Source organism: Magnolia sinica, chromosome 1 (genome assembly GCF_029962835.1).
Source record: "Magnolia sinica isolate HGM2019 chromosome 1, MsV1, whole genome shotgun sequence".
In the NCBI taxonomy this organism is placed as follows: domain Eukaryota; kingdom Viridiplantae; phylum Streptophyta; class Magnoliopsida; order Magnoliales; family Magnoliaceae; genus Magnolia; species Magnolia sinica.
The window spans coordinates 124,185,425-124,198,642 of NC_080573.1; the positions used below are offsets into that span (position 1 = coordinate 124,185,425).

General features: G+C 36.5%; 1 long non-coding RNA gene across 1 annotated transcript; it reads right to left on the reverse strand.

Annotated features, from left to right (window-relative positions):
• Positions 1 to 11,087: 11,087 nt before the first annotated feature.
• On the reverse strand, positions 11,088 to 12,171 carry LOC131218520 (uncharacterized). The gene is made up of 3 exons (XR_009157776.1): positions 12,062 to 12,171; positions 11,875 to 11,976; positions 11,088 to 11,179 (listed from the first exon to the last, which is right to left on the reverse strand). It is a non-coding gene; the product is annotated as an uncharacterized LOC131218520 (long non-coding RNA).
• Between the last annotated feature and the right edge of the window lie 1,047 nt (positions 12,172 to 13,218).

The window sequence follows — 13,218 nt, forward strand, 5'->3', positions numbered from 1 at the left end:
GGACCTGGTCAGATATCCCAATCTCGATCAAGAGGAATAAGATGACCTCTAAACCTACAACGAATAGGTTTTTTATGAGAAAGAAGAAAAAAGTTAATTATATAGAAATTAATTAGTTTGTATAATTATTTTTACTTGTGTGTATATATATATATGGATAATCTTGTGGGATGTATTGATATAGAACGTGTCACAAATACGTTCCCAGCATGGTTGGGCCAAAAAAAGGTGGACCATAAATTGATCGTAACTTTTGATCTGGTATTGTTACGGGGCGTACAACCTATCAATCTTTATTGAAACGGGCCATCCAAGGTGAATCGACCCACAAGGTGGGTCGCATCTATCCGTTTCGTCAGAAAACGCACGTTTTTAGCTCAAAAACGAATTTTTAGGTAAAAATTTACTGTTTTTAGTAATTCCGAATTTTTTAATATTTTTCTATTTTTAGAGTTTTAGATTTTTTTTTCTTTTTAAAAATAACTTTTAATTATACTAGGACTTTTTTAGAGAAAGTTTATTTGAAATTTTTATTTTTAGAAATTAGGCTTTAGAAAAGTTTTATTAGAATTAGGATTTTTATTAGAGTTAGAATTTTGTTATTTTTGGTAATTACAAATTTTGGTTTATTTTTTCTTTATTAATAGTGTAAGGAGACACATTAGATGATTATTATCAATTAATTTTGAATTTATTAGAATTTATTTCTATTTTCTTACTTTCTTTCCTCGTGGATTCGACAAGTCTCTGTGAAGAGTCCAAAGAAGTTCCGTGGATTCGGATTAGTTATCCTCTTGAGGAAGACGGTACTTGACCTCACGTCCTTCCCTGCGTCAGTTTGGTATCAGAGCGAAGTTTTTCCTTGGATCGATAGCTTCTAACGACGAGTCGGGCAACAATCTCATATACAGTGGCTCGAGGGTATTTATCTTTAACAGCGGTAGTTTTCGAAGTGGCGCAGCGAGAGAATCGGCAAGCTATGCAAGGGCTGCAGTATTCCATCGATCGCATGGCGGAGGCCTTAGGACAGCTCCATGTTCATGGTAGTGATCCACCACCAGCAATTGCTAGAATTTGTAATCATACTGATCGTTGGGTGATGCTATCAGTGGACCACAGGATGGATCAAAAATTCAAGACGAAAGATGATCTTCCTAGTTTTAATGTCCAACTCTACTTCAAACACTTCCTCGATTGGTTACTTGAAGTTGAATGTTTCTTTGACTACATGAACATCATAGAAGAAAAGAAAGTTAAACTCATGGCCTACAAGTTGACGGGCAGAGCTTCAGATTGGTGGGAACAACTTCAACTCGAGCGGACGAGATAGATAAATGCGCCAATTCGCACGTGGTTGCGGATGAAGAAGTTATTTTGCATGCGATTCTTCCCTACCAATTACGATCAGGTATTATTCCAACAAATCAAAATTATTGGCAAGATAACCAATCATTAAAGGGTTATGTAAAGAAATCCTATTATTTGTCGGTGAGAGGTGACCGGGTCAAAACGAAGTTGCAACAGACCACAAGATTCATCAGTGGCGAACAGGTGACTCCTATGGGAACGGAGAACTAACTCAAGACTTCTAAAGTAGAGGAATAATCTCTCATGACTGAACAAGCCTTTGTTAAACAATCTGAGGAAATAGGAGATATATATGCATTAGTTGAAGGGAAAAAATATGTAGAGCCTATGAACATCCCAAAGAATTTAGAACCAGTGTTGTAGGAGTTCAAGTCGATTGTGCTCAATAAACTCCCTAATAAATTGCTTCCCATACGAGATATACAAGACCACATTGATCCTGTCTCAAGACAAAGTCTGCCCAATTGTCCATGTTATCAAAAAGAATGTGAGATCTTGAAGGTAAAAGTGAAGGAACTAATCGATATTATCCAAGTCAAGAAAAGCATGAGGACATGTATTGTATTAGCTAAAGAGCCTAATGCCAAGTATAAGAAAGGGGCTAATAAACATTGGTGTCAGAAGTTATCTCAGAATCATGAGCTAAGTTCCTTGAATAACTCGAGGACGAGTTTTTTTCAAGTAGAGGGGTCTGATGTAGAACATGTCACGAATACGTTCCCAGCATGGTTGGGCCAAAAGAAGGTGTACCGTAAATTGATCGTCTTTTGATCCGGGTATTGTTTCGGGGCACACAACCTATCAATCTTTATTGAAACGGGTCATTCGAGGTGAACCGACCCACAAAGTGGGTCGCATCTGTCCGTTTCATTAGAAAACGCGCGTTTTCAGCTCAAAAATGAATTTTTAGGAAAAAAATTACTATTTTTAGTCATTCCGAATTTTTTAATATTTTTCTATTTTTAGAGTTTTAGATTTTTTTTCTTTTTAAAAATAACTTTTAATTATACTAGAACTCTTCTAAAGAAAGTTTATTTGGAATTTTTATTTTTAGAAATTAGGCTTTAGAAGAGTTGTATTAAAATTAGGATTTTTATTAGAGTTAAAATTTTACTATTTGTGGTAATTATGAATTTTGGTTTATTTTTTCTTTATTAATGGTGTAAGGAGACACATTAGACGATTATTCATCAATTAATTTCGAATTTATTAGAATTTATTTTTATTTTCTTGCTTTCTTTCCTCATGGATTCAACAAGTCTCTGTGAGGAGTCTAGAGAAGTTCTGTAGATTCGAATTAGTTATCCTCTTGAGGAAGATAGTGCTCGACCTCACGTCCTTCCCTGCATCATGTATATAATTGTATGATGGAATGTTTAGTGTATGATAAAATGAAGGAATATGATTTTTTGTATATTTGTAAAATTCTATAGATGTTGAGTCAACTTGGATGAAAATGTTCTTTAAGTTGATGGAGTCAATGTTTTCATGCAGGTCTTGTGTTGGTTGTTGTCATGTGCTATGGGTCACCATTGTCATGTACAAGGGATCACCGCTGTCACGTGTTACAGGTCGCCGTTATCATGTGTTATGGGTAGCTACTGTCTTATGCTATGGGTCGTTGTTGTCATGTGCCACAGGTTTCTGTTGTCTATGTACTACGGGTCACCGTTGTCATATGTTACGGATTGTCATTGTCATGTGCTATAGGTCATTGTTGCCATGTGTTATGGGTCTCCGTTGTCATATGTTACATGTCATTGTTGTCATATATTATGAGTCTCCATTACATGTGCTACAAGTCATCGTTATCATGTGTTATGAGTCTTTGTTGTCATGTACTACAAATCGCCATTACTATTTGCTATAGGTCGTCGTCGTCATGTGCAATTGTTCACCGCTGTCGAAAAAATAAAGTAGTTGTTTCATTAAACCTTTTATATCAATGTACATATATTCACAAAATCACTCATAATTAAACATTTTACATCAAGGTATATACATTCGCAATGCACACATCATACAATAAACATACCAAAAAAAAAGCCAATCGTATCATATATTAAATATACATTTTTAGTGCGTCGAATAAATAAAATTATTTTTTCTTGAGTTGCCATTCTTATACGAGAAACTCTTTAGTCGAATGGAATGGAGAACTAATGGTAGACAAAAGAACATAGGAGGATTGTCCGGCGAAGAGTGGAACACTGGAAATTGGTAGTCAATCCTATGGAGGAAGTTTCAAAGAAGAGAGGTTTTAGAAAATGGAACACTGGAGAACTCAATAAAATGTCGGAGAGTGGTGGTCAGTCCCATGGAGGAAGTTTTAAAGAATGGAACATCGGAGAATCTAATGGCCGAAGAGTAGTGGTGGGTTCCACCAAGGATGCTTTAGATGAAGAAGAAAGATTTCAATCGATTTTTCTCTAAAACAAATTAAAATTTTCAAATAAGGAGTTAGGAGTATTTTTGTTCCTAGTAAATTTAAAAGGTTGTCAAGAGGCCAAAAAAAAAAAGAAAAGAAAGAAGGAAGGAAAAAAAAAAAGAAAGAAGAATGGAACTATGGCAAACCCTTGGGGCCATTTTAGTAATTTAAAAAAAAAAATCTCTTGAAAAAGGGAGCAGATTAGTTGGTGCACTTAAGATAGTTCGGCCCTTACCTTGGGGCCCACCTTGATACATACATTCTATATCCACGCTATCCATCCCTTTAGACATTACTTCAAAGCATGAGCCAAAAAATGAAGAAGATCCAAATCTTAGGTGTACCATACTATAGGAAACAATGATGATTGAATGCCTTGCTGTTAAAAACTTTGTAGAGCCCACCATAATGTTTATTTTCCATCCAACCTGTTGGTAAGGTCATAAAAACATGGATGAAGGGAAAAAAATAAAGATAAGCTTGATAAAAAAATTTGTATAATCCATTAATGGTCAATCACCACTATTTCCTATGGCATGGTCCTGAGAATTGGATCTACTTCATTTTTGGGCCCATGCCCTAAAATGATTTGATGGACAGCATAGATGTAGAGTGCATACATCAAGATGAGCCCCACAATAAGGGTTCCACTGTCTTGGGTGAGGCCCGGGCCCACTTAATCCACTCTCATTGAAAAAATGGAGTTGGCTTTGGTAAGTCTGGGGATTCACCAAGGTAGGTGGATCCCTAACCGTGGGGTCCACGGTGATGTACGTGCCTTGCATCCACGCCATCCATCCGTTTTGACAGATTATTTTAGTGCGTGATCTAAAAAATGAACCGGATCCAAATCATAGGTGGACCATACCACAGGAAGCAATGATGAGTGAATACCCACCATTAAAAAATTCTTGGGGGCCACCAGATTGTTTGTTTCCCATCCGACCTGTTGATAAGGTCACAAAGACCTGGATGAAGGGACCACACAAGTATTAGCTTGATCCAAAACTTTTGTAGGTCACAAGAGGTTTTTAATGGTCAATCACCAGTGTTTCCTACGGTATGATCTATGGTCCACTTGAGATTTGGATTTGCTTCATTTTTAGGAAAATGCCTTAAAATGAGCTGAAAAATAGATGGACGGCATGGATGTAAGGAGCGTACATCAAGGCGGGCCCCATAGTCAAGGATTCACCGAAGCTGTGTCCTACAATAACACACCTGTTTGTTGCAAAGGCTCAAGCATGATAGGAAATGACAAAAATGTAAAGAGTAAGATGAGAGGTTTGCTCGAATACATACGAGCATATCAAAAGAAAATACGCCGGTACTCTTATCTATTGGGTGTGGGCCTTTTTCAATGAAAAAAACTGCTTACTTGACAGGGCATTCCTTGTATAGGGAACACCAAAACAAGCCCTCAGATTAAATATTTTAAACTCATTAGTTATACAAACGTTATAGTGACTGTTCATGTCCAAAATAAACTCATTAGTTTTACAAATGTTATAGTGACTGTTCATGTCCAAAATAAAGCCACCAAACTACTGAGGGGTTGAAATAATGCATTAGTATTTACGAATCATCTAAGTGCGTTAGATCTAACAACTCATATGATACAGCAAAATCTCAATAAACAGAAAATTGATTTTTTAATTTTTTTTTTGACAATCTCAACTATCGAAGGAAATTAGAATCCATAAAGTCTTGAATAACCCAAAAAGGATAAGCCTAACTGGCTACATCAACAATGCATATGTTATTTATCTTGCTCACATGACAAAGCTAATTAATCATTATAATGGCATTATGACCTAAGTTAGGTTTCTATCAAAATACAATAGCAACAAGTGTTGCATTTAGCTGTTGCAATTTGGTACTGTTTAAAAGCCTTCTGACAAAAATGCTCGAGGAAAGTAACAACTACACCAAGTTGGTTGAGTTTAATGGCGCATTATTCATATTCATGCAGAGAAAGGAATAGTTATTGTCAACACATGATGTCTTGAAAGAGACTCTCATAGATGCAACAAGAGCAGGATGTGCGCATAACCAATGGCCAATTCATGACAAACATCTAACATACATAGCATCATTTGATAGGCCATAACACTCTTTGGGTCCAAGTAGTTATTTTCACATAAGTAGATAGGACCAATAGCTACGAAGATATCTCTCCAACAACTGTCCTAAAACTTAATTTTCACATTAACAGATAGGAACTGTGGCTACGATGATCAAAATGCTTCGAATCTTCACCAATCCAACATAAATTAAATTAAACCAAATCTACAACAAAACATTGCTTATTTCTTGTTTTATTTTAACATAGCTTATGGTAGACTAGGATAACCAATCCATGCTGCTACGCTAGCCTGACTCTAACTTAAAAGTAGTGTAATCCTTTCCATCTGCGCCAAGTGCTAGACAAACCTGAATTAATAATATTGTAATTCTCCTCCATTTAAGTCAAACATTGGATCGCAATGAATATATATTTTATTTTTCAATAGTATAATTTCATTTGTTTACATTTAAGTCACTAGACTAATAAATAAATAAATTTAAGGTCTCACAATCTATTCCACATACGTTCGTTGGATCACTAAAGGATATTTATCGTAGTTCTTATTTTTATTAAAATTCAATATAATTAAGTTCATTCTTATATTGCATGAATAGAGCTATCACAATTGGGGTAAAGCCCTTTCGGGTTAAAATGAAATAGGGTAGGGTGGGAATTGAGATTCATTGAAAGAGAAATTTATGACTGCAGACCCCACGTTTTATCCAGCAGTTTTTATGAAGCAATACAAACTTAACATACGAACTTGGGCCTGCTCGTACGGACAGCAAATTTGAGGACGAAACTATCCCTCCTTTTTAAGTAAGTCGGCCTATGGCTACGGATTTGGCGCTATAGCTACGGATTATAACTATAGCCATAGGTGCCGTAGCCAATCTGGCAGCCGACCCCGACAATGGGACAAGACATTGAATCAAGGTCGACCAGGTCTGTGGGATGTGGCTTTTCAAGGCAAAATCAAATGGTTAGCATCATCTTCTCAATATAATTTTTAAGTTATTCTCCATAATCAATTGTCCATGCACCACTCATGTTTTTTTTTTTTTTTTAGTCATATTCTTCAATTTTGGAATGAGAAAACTAGTTTGGTTCCATGTCTCTAGATTCATATTGATCATATAATCCTAACCATCCAATTGATGGACATCAAATGGAGGGTTATAGTAAAATAGTCAGTGGTCCAAAATCCAACTATTAATATCACCATCTCAATGTGATATTTGGGTTATGCTTCATCTGTAATTGTGCATGCATTATGTAGCTATCAAATTCCTATGTTGGTTGTCTCATTTTGGAGTAGTTATACTGAAAAATCAACATCTCTGATAACCCATGAGTACATAAGCAATGTTGACATGTAGTTGGTGATTAAGGTAGATGATTGCAACATGTTGTATTGAATGCATTTGTACTAGCACCTTTTACCCGGATAAAATGATGGTCCGTCTCGATGTGTTTTGTCCTTGTTCTACAGCTAAGATATGGATGCAAGTTGATGATCCATCTCAATGTGTTTTGTCCTTTCTCTATACATGAGATATTGATGCAAACAATCATATCTTTATCGAACATGTCAGATTGGTTAATGGCCCGTCCTATAACCTTAACGATCAAGACTAATTTGCTCAAGAAAACTCAGTTTAACTATATGTTTTAAAGTCGTTGTGATATCTTGAATATCTGATTGTAATTTGAAGAGCATGTATGAACTAACTAACTACTCTTTTATCTAATCGAGGAATTGCTTATTGGTTGGTGGTGAGATAAGAAACTTTTCATTTCTTACCAAACAATTCCGAGTAAAATTTCTTTAATTTTCGAATAAAACATTATATCTAGGCTATTGTTTATTGTTTATTAGTACGTTCTCGAATCATCATTCCTATTGGATTATCATAGACAAAACCCATGTGCTAAATGATATTGAAAGTGAAGTTTCTGCAAAAATCGAAAGAGAATTTAACCACTTTTGTAGAAAATTTTGGGTTCTTCAATTTTCTATTTCACAATAAAAGTATATTGAGATCATACTTTTAAAATACAAATTCGACTCAAACCCTATCGAGTTGAGTCAACTAAAACAAAAACTCAGGCAAGTTTCTTGAAAACTCACACTAATTAAATTGAGCGAGGCAAACATGAAATTCAGCTGGGCAAATTGAAATTTGAGCGGGGCAAGCATGACATTGAGCGGGGAAAACATGAAATTGAGTGGGGCAAATTGAAAATTGAGTTGGGCAAGCATGAAATTCAGCAGGACAAATATGAAATTCAGCGGGGCAAACATAAAATTCAGCAGAGCAAACTGAAATTTGAGCGGGGCAAGCATGAAATTAAGTGGGGCAAACATGAAATTGAGTGGGGCAAATATGAAATTCAGTGGGGGAAATTGAAAATTTAGCGGGGCAAACTAGAAATTCAGCAATGCAAACTGGAATTTGAGCGGGGCTAATTAAAATTGAGCGGGGCAGACATGAAATTCAGCAGGGCAAACATGAAATTCAGCGAGGAAAACTGAAAATTGAGCGGGGCAAACTAGAAATTCAGCGAGGGAAACTGGAAATTGAGCGGGGCAAACTGGAATTGCACATGTAGAATGCGCTTAGTTCAAGGCAAATGCTATGGTTTCATCACCTGCACTTATGTATTGCACATGTAAAATGCGTTTAATTCAAGGAAACCATCCAAATCGTGAGATGCACTACGAATAAATGATTAACGTATTAGATTGGTTGACGGATCAACGGTGATTAGCGAACATTGTTTGTTGAATCCGGATAATTAAGCTAATTTTCAAGTTCATTAGGTGTCTAAACAACCGGCCAATAAAAAAAACATATTTCTTATGAAACGTCTAAAGTAGATCCACGATTTTGACAGTTTGTTTTGAGCCACATGTATTTCACGTGTACAATTTTGAGTGCAGACTTATGAACCATCAATCTCTACCAAAGTATCAAAGTTCTCTCAGTGCGATGATTTACATAGGAGAAATTTATGACTATGGACCCCACCTTTTATCCAGTGGTATTTTATGAAGTAAACCAAACTTAACATACCAACTTAGACTTCCACATACGGACAGTGAATTTGAGGACGAAAATAGCCCTCCTTTTCAAAGTAGACCTATGGCTACGAATTATAACCGTAGTCATAGGTACCGCTAATCCGTAGCCATAGGTACCGTGGTCCAGGGACCCGATCGACTGGGTCGACTAGTTGGGGTCGACCGGTTCAGTTGTCTTGCCCACTTGTTTTTTTAGATTTGTCTCATTTTTTATCTTATATCATAATGAGAGTAGTCAATTCATTTTTTTAGATTTGTCTCATTTTTTGTCTTATATCATAATGAGAGTAGTCAAAATGAATTGACATGAGACCCACATAGCTTTCAATAATAAGGAGTTCCTACCCTAAGTTGTTGTGGGCAATCTGCATCCCTTTGAATTATAGGGAATTCATATAACCCTAGGTTACAGGCAAGTTGCATAACTTTTAGACAATTTAGTTTGCATATGGCTCAATTGAGTTTCAAAACTCCCTATTTGGATAACTTAGTTAGAGTCGAACAGTCCTACTAGGGGCTTTTATAAAGCCCGTTATAATACGTGTGTTTTATTTAAGTTGTTCATTCATTTTGAAAATTATTTTAGAACACAAGCTTAAAAAGAAAGCAGATAAAAAAAACACAAGTAAATCACACCCACATCACAAGAATCAGTAATGATGATGATATTGCTGTTAAAACCTTCTTAGAGGCCATCGTGATATATATTTGTCATTAAACTCATTCATAAAATAATGTAAACCTGGTTAAAAGGAAAATATAAAAATATCAGCTCGATTCAAAACTCCTTGAGCCCCTAAAAGAGGTTTTTGGCAAGTTGTGTTCAAGCCCCACCATGTGGCATGATCTACTTTAGCACCAGAGCTTCTTCATTTATTTTATCATCAAAACCTTCCTAGTAATTCAGCGAGGGAACCTGGGAATCGAGCAAGGGAACCTAGGAATTGAGCGAGGGAACCTAGGAATTCAGCAAGACAACTTAGAAGTTGCACGAGGCAACGTAGAAATTGAGCTTGGGTTTGGGATTACAATAGAATATTCATCACCTTCTCAAATCACCATTTCAGTGTATACCTAGAGCTTGGATTTGGGATTATAGCAGAATATTCGTCACCTGCAAAGATGAATTGAAAAATATATCAAACATAAAATTCACAAGATAATCATAGTGTACAAAATCAGAAATAATTGAAAATAATGTAGCACTTGATGAATTTGAACAAGTTTCATATGAAATCGAGATAGAAATTGAGCGAGGAAATACCGGAAATTGAGCGAAACAAACTATAAAAATAAGTGAGGCAAACTATAATTTGAGCGGGGCAAACTGAAAATTGAGCGGGGCAAACTGGATATATGAGCGGGGCAAACTAAAAATTCAGCGGGGCAAACATGAAATTCAGCGAGGTAAACTGGGAATTGAGCGGGCAAAATTAGAAAATCAATGGGGCAAACTGAAAATCGAGCGGGGCGAACATGAAATTGAGCGGGGCAAACTGGAAATTGAGTGGGGCAAACTTGAAATTCAGTGGGGCTAACTAGAAATTGAGTGGGGCAAAATAGAAATTCAGCGGGGCAAATTGGAATTTAAGCAGAGCAAACATGAAATTGAGTGGGACAAACATGAAATTTAGCGGGACAAACATGAAATTGAGCGGGGGAAAAGATGCATACATTCAGTTTGAATGCAATGGATCAAGTTAGCTGGTGTGTATATAGAATACCTCATAAATCATTGCAATGGATAAAATAGTGTCGATATGGGGGAGTTTGGATTATAAGTAACTTGATATAAGCTACCTATGCGTTAAGTAGCTTATCTTGGTTCGTACTTCTCAAAGTGAAGTGATTAAGTAACTTTAAGTAAAAAAAATTACTTATAATTGATCTTAAACCAACCTTACATTCAGCAGAACACTTTCTCTAGTTACAGTAATTAGAGCTCAGGAAATGTGAAATTATCTGCAGTCAATTTGTACACCTCTTCCATATCCATCACAACTACCAACAAATTGAACTCAACGGTATAGCAACCAAACTTGTTTCCGTAGAATGTTTCATTGATGACAGGAAGATTTGTTATTTGTAAAAGAGCTCTTGTAATGGATGGAAGGAAAACCGACCCAAATGGGGTTACATACCCTTTAGAGCTCTTCATCCATTCCCCCTTTTTCAGAGTTCTCAAAAAATCATCATCGACTTTCCCCCTCTTCTTTAAGTACCTAATAAACTGCAGCAGTAAAATTTCATGTTTGCTAGTAATTCTTGATGAAGGAAGAGATATAATATGATTGATTATTAGTCTACATACGTGCACTGACCCAAACCACACACCCAATTAATTTCAACTTATCCATGATTGATTATTAGTCTACATACATGATTGCTAGTAATTCTTGTGCCTCTATTTTACTGGTAGGACGGACTGGAAGGGATTGGAAGGTAAAATCCCGGAATATGACAAGCATGCCAAATAGACTCGGTGAACCTGTCCCGAGATATAGCAATCCCATGGAAGTCCTGACCTTTGATCTAGGCATTGAGAAGGTCCCGACCTTTCCTCAAATTAATTTGCATCCCTGATATGGCCTAGATATCCAGTCCAGATAACTGGATAGTCCAAATCTTCAACACAGAAGGTTGGAACTTAAGGTAGGATCCTCGTGCTCTTCAATCTACCAGCATGGAACTCTCTTCTTAAAAGCATGAAAGTAGAGAGTTATAATCACATTTACAATCTCGAATGATTGAAATGATAATTGAATTTCAGTCCTTGGCTGATTAGCTCATATGGTGGTATCCAAACTCTAGGCACAATAACTGTAAGAAACATGGATTGAAATCACACTAATAATAACCCATGCCATGTATTGAAACTATAAAACTCTAGGCACAATAGCAGTAAGAAGCATCGTATCTAAAGACCTAAAGCCCCATCATGCTTGCAGCAGCAGCACCACGGTTGTCAAGGTTATGATGTGCCTCAAACAGCTCAAGGACTAAAGAGTTCCAGTAATCCAAGCATACCTATCAATGCATTTGACGCAGACAAGGTAAGACTCTATGCAAACTCAATTACAAAGAAAAGAAGGCATGCAATTAACATGACTACCTTAAAAACCTCAGCGTCATCAACATAAGAAATGACAATTAGATATTCAAGACCCATTAGAAGTGCAGATCTATTCTCTGGAGTGGATTCAAGTACTCGGATATGGGACTGCATAGGAAAAACACTATCAGAGTCACTAAGAAAGTTTCATCCAATTACATGTCCAACAAACCAATAAACATAAAAACGGGATATAATATTAAATCCAGTATGTTTGTCACTCTACGAACAGTAATGAACACAACATTCATAATTTGACAGACAAATGCGGGTTTTCTATTGAACACCAAGCTTTAAAACCAAAGGCCAGAGGAATACATATCACTTCATATTTATCATACATTATCACCTTTGCAACTAGAAAATGAGCGGGGCAAACATGAATTTCAGTGGGGCAAATGTGAAATAGAGCGGGGCAAAGTACAAAATCAGCGGGACAAACATGAAATGGAGCGGGGCAAACTAGAAAATCAGTGGAGTAAACATGAAATCGAGCGGGGCAAACTGAAAATTGAGCGGGGGAAACATGAAATTGAGCAGGGGAAACATAGAATTCAGCGGGGGAAGCATGAAATTGAGCGGGGCAAACATGAAACTCAGCGGGGCAAACATGAAATTGAGCGGGGCAAGCTAGAAATTCAGCGGGGGAAACATGAAATTCAATGGGAGAAACATGAAATTGAGCGGGGCAAACATGAAATTGAGTAGGACAAAGTAAAAAATCAGCGGGGTAAATATGAAATTGAACGGGGCAAACTAGAAAATCAGCAGGGCAAACATGAAATTGAGCAGGGCAAACTTAACATATAATTTCATGATGGACAACACCACATGATAATTTAAACATATCCAATGTTCAAATGGACAACACCACATGATAATTTTAAATTGAACTTCTGCTGTTGATCATTTCTTAAGGCCCACAGAAGTTTTGGATCAAGCTTATAATTGTGTTTTCTATTAATCCATGTCTGTATGATCTTGTGAACAGGTTTGATAACAAACAAACATCACTGTTAAGCCTACTTTGGTTTCAACGGTGCAAATTATTATCCTCACTGTTTCCCGTGGTATGATCCACTTGATCTTTTAATATGCTTGAATTTGGAGCTCAACCCCTTAAATTAGAAGGAAAGACGGATGGACGACGTGGATAT